This window comes from Lytechinus variegatus, chromosome 14, assembly GCF_018143015.1.
Source record: "Lytechinus variegatus isolate NC3 chromosome 14, Lvar_3.0, whole genome shotgun sequence".
NCBI classification, from domain to species: domain Eukaryota; kingdom Metazoa; phylum Echinodermata; class Echinoidea; order Temnopleuroida; family Toxopneustidae; genus Lytechinus; species Lytechinus variegatus.
Genome location: NC_054753.1, coordinates 20,834,376 through 20,838,481, shown reverse-complemented (window position 1 = coordinate 20,838,481; position 4,106 = coordinate 20,834,376). Strand labels below are relative to the sequence as shown.

Here is a 4,106-nt window from a genome sequence, read left to right as displayed (position 1 = left end):
TGTCCCCCTAAATTTGAGGTGGGGGACGACCCCCCCCCCTAATTCTTAGTTGCTAACTTTTTTGCTCGTCATTTTTTCTTTCCTGCGTCACCCCCTAAATGTTTTGGTTGATGGCCTTTTTTTTTCCTTGTCAAATATTTTTGGTGGTCCCCTAAAATGTTTGGCTTCCGCCGCTAATGCCCGGTTCCATTGTTTTAAAGCGTTCAAACAGGGTGTGTCTGACTTGTAGTTGAATTTGTATTGAAGTACAATAATAGTATGAAGCTGGGATGCTGAATCACTGCGTATTAACACGAACTGGACGTTTCAATATACATTAGTACTGAAAGACATATGCTTTATATTCGTTGGAATTTAAATCTCATGCTCGTGAATTGATTTAGCGATGGCTGAGAAGTGTGAATCAGACAAAGTTTCAAGCTCTTCACCGAACCTGATATGTCCATTATGTCTTGATATATTTGTCGAGGCGACGATCTTAACTTCATGTGGACACACATTTTGTAGGAGATGCCTCAACAAATACGACCTAACCCACCAGGATCTTGATCACATGGTCTGTCCTCTCTGCAGGGAGATCACCAAGTTGTCCGCCAACCGTGTCGATGATCTCCGCCTCAATGTCTCCATCAACGGATGCGTAGACGATTACCACGCCAAGTGTGGAGGGATGAATGCTGTCCTTGAGATGTGCCAGAAATGCACCGCTTGCAAGTCTCTGAAAGACGCTGTATCATTCTGCAAAACATGTAATTATTACATGTGTGATGAGTGCTTACATTGTCATCAACATCTTACCGCGCTGTTTGACGGTCATGAGATTGTATCCATGGATGATATCATCGAAGGAAAGGTCAGCATTGGTCATTTATTCGAGAAGTGTTCCATCCACAAACAAGAGAACAAAGATATGTTTTGTGAGGATTGTAAGGTCCACGTCTGTCACAAGTGTGTACTTGTTGGTCATAAAGCTCATGAAATCAAGAACCAGGTTGACTTTGAGCAGGAGTTGCGACGGAAGGTAAATTTATTCATGATTATCACAAATGCTGGTTGATATTGTATACATCACTGTTTACTATGTATACCTTACAGGAGATGTTTAGAATTTCAAACAACCATGCTTAATTTCAATTGAGAATCAAATATAAAAAATCAAACTTTGCTGTTTAAGAGTCTGAACACTTTAAAATCTATTTAAACAATCTATTTAAACAAGTAATGTATAAAGGTTAAACAGCGTGTATAAAAAATGAAACATTTTGAAAGCGCACACTCTTAAAAAGTTTAGGCAAAAAATGAATTATTAATCATCACTGGGTAACACACTATCTGACAAAATTTGGTAACAAAAACTAATAATTGGGTCATAAATTTGCTCAATTTGATAATAATTGCTCAGAATATATTTATTTATTTATTTATGTCACCAAACTCAATGGACAGTGTGTTGCCCAGCATTTTATGTGTGTATAATAGGTAGATTTAACATGGTTATAAATACTCAGGGCGATCATTGAGCAGAAGATGATGAAAACTAATTAATTGATAAGAATTAACACCAAAGATCATAACACTTTAATAATGATTTTGATTGTGATGACGATAATAATGATAATCACAATATCAAGATATATAAGATATCAAGAACAGTAATAGTAAAAAAATGATAATATTGATAATAATGAAATATCAATGACAATAATAATGATGCAATAATACTACTACTAATGATAAGACGAATAATGATATGATAATGACATAATGAATTATTATTATTATTATTATTTATTTGGCAAAATGAAGAGAACAGAAAGAATACATACAATTCAGATATCAAAGAATGAACAATAAGATAGAAATTAACCACTGGATTGCCAGGGGTAGAAATAGTTAACTGAATAACTGTGGCAATACGCCTTCTGCCCCACTTCCAGTGGTTATAAACATATACATACATTAATTTAAAGTATTAAAATCATACGAAATGTTAAGATCAGTTTAACTTAAGAAAAACCTGAAACTTCCTAACAATATTGTAAATGAATTAGTTATAAATTAATATGTAGCTATAATATGTATCAAGGAAGAATAAACATCTAAATTAAATTAGGAATTCAGCCTCTAATCTGTAGGCCTATATATTACAGGTAGACCTACTTACAAGGTGAATATTAAAAAAGAACAGGTAAGAAAAAAATCGTACCAAATTACACAGTGCTAAAATAATTCTTTAGCTGTGCCAGCCATGTCGACAGAGCGGTTACGGCCACTCCCGAGCGCAGGAACTCGGGCAACTCTTCCCAATAGCGGGGAAATGAGTTGATTGCAGAGCAATGTAGTCGCTGAGTCCTGGCCCGGAGGTGAACGAACCTTACAGTGTCGACATGTCTGGCATTTACAGCAATGAAACGTTGAAGTTGAATAAGAATATATAAATCAATATTGATTAATAAAATAACAATATAGATGGTGTTGAATACAGATTGACAATGATATATGATAATTTGTAATACCATCATCAGCATCTAAAATGTTGTTGCATTTAATTTTGTTATTAATTCTTGAAGTTGAACAGCATTAATGATTATTATCGGTATTGTTTCAATGTGACAAACAATTTTGTAATTATATGCTGTCTCTCTTCAAGCTTATTCACATTGTCGTGTGACATTCTGTATGACTTATCTTTGTTTTATAGTATTATCATTGTTATATTCACCTTCATGGAATATTTCCAGATCTAACTCACTGTTTATATCACTTTCAATTCGTAGGTGACAGACCTTGCTCAGCGATGTGCTGACAAGAAAGCAGAGCTGGAGAAGAACATTCAGAACATAGAAATACAACGTCATGAGGTACACACTGCAGTGCAGACACTACTAGATGATGTCAGGCAAGCCTACAGCATCAAGGCCAAGGAGCTGGAAGAAAATCTTCGAAATCTTACCGAGCAAATAACTGCCTTAGAACGTAGTTTTGATGACGACCTCGACGTCTTGAAGTCAAAAGATCGACAGAGGATCAAGAGTATTTGTAGTTCAATTACTTTGGTAGATAATGACAGACTGGGTCATCTTGAGACAGACACTCTATCTGCTCATATCTTGCTCTGTGAGGAGCTGGATACCATGCTGAAGGAGGTTACCAATCACACTTCTGCGGAAGCTATTAAGAAGAAAGCACAGGAGAAGAGGTTTAAACCAGCAGATGATACTCGTCTTGACCTCGGGAGTATCTCAGGATCAGATCCCAAGATGGATGTCATTCAGTGTGTTGATCTACGGGGAGGGATGCACTGTATGGCCAGGTACTCCCATAGCACTGTCGCTATCGGGTATGGCAGCAATGCACAAGGTATTGATATCATTGATTCAAATGGTGGTAAGCGCGATATAGTAACATATTAGCCTTAAATGACATGAATTGTTATGATCTGGTTGTGCAACGGGACGGGGCGTTATGTGTGTCTATTGGTTCTACAGAAGCCCACATCTATTCTCTCCTTGGCTATAGGAAAGCAACAATCCACGTGAGAAACAAGGGAAGTTTTCTCAGAGTTAACAGAAGTCCAACAGATGAAATCATCATTACTAACTATGGAAAACAAGTCTATATCTATGACCCGACAGGATCCACTCTTAAACACACTGTTCAAACAAAGCACGATACGAAGCAGGCATCTATCACCAGGACGGGTTTGATCGTCACGAGTTCATGTTTTGCCGATCCAAGCGTGGTGACGGTCTATGACAGGGATGGGAATGCTGGTGAGTCTCTACAAGCTCCAGAGGGTGTCTACCTGTATGCTGGCGTGGATGAGCTGGACAGGGTGTATGTAGCGAGTGTTGATGAGAAGATTAGTAGCGTCGTGATCAGGCTCTATGATCTTGATGGTCTGAACCTGAAGGAAAGAGTTGAGTTCAATGCACTTAATATGACATTGGATACTTGGTGGTGTTACTTGGTTTCCCTCTCTCCAGACATGCTCGCCTTTGCTTGTTGCAAGAAGTTATATTTCATGAAGGTATCACTGTAATCTACGTTATATCATACCATGTAGTATGGAAACTGACATGCTTTCATCCTGCTACAAATCTACT

At 37.5% G+C, this 4,106-nt stretch overlaps 1 pseudogene; it reads left to right on the top strand.

Annotated features, from left to right (window-relative positions):
* The first annotated feature begins 385 nt into the window (after positions 1 to 385).
* LOC121427796 lies at positions 386 to 4,106 on the top strand (annotated as a pseudogene).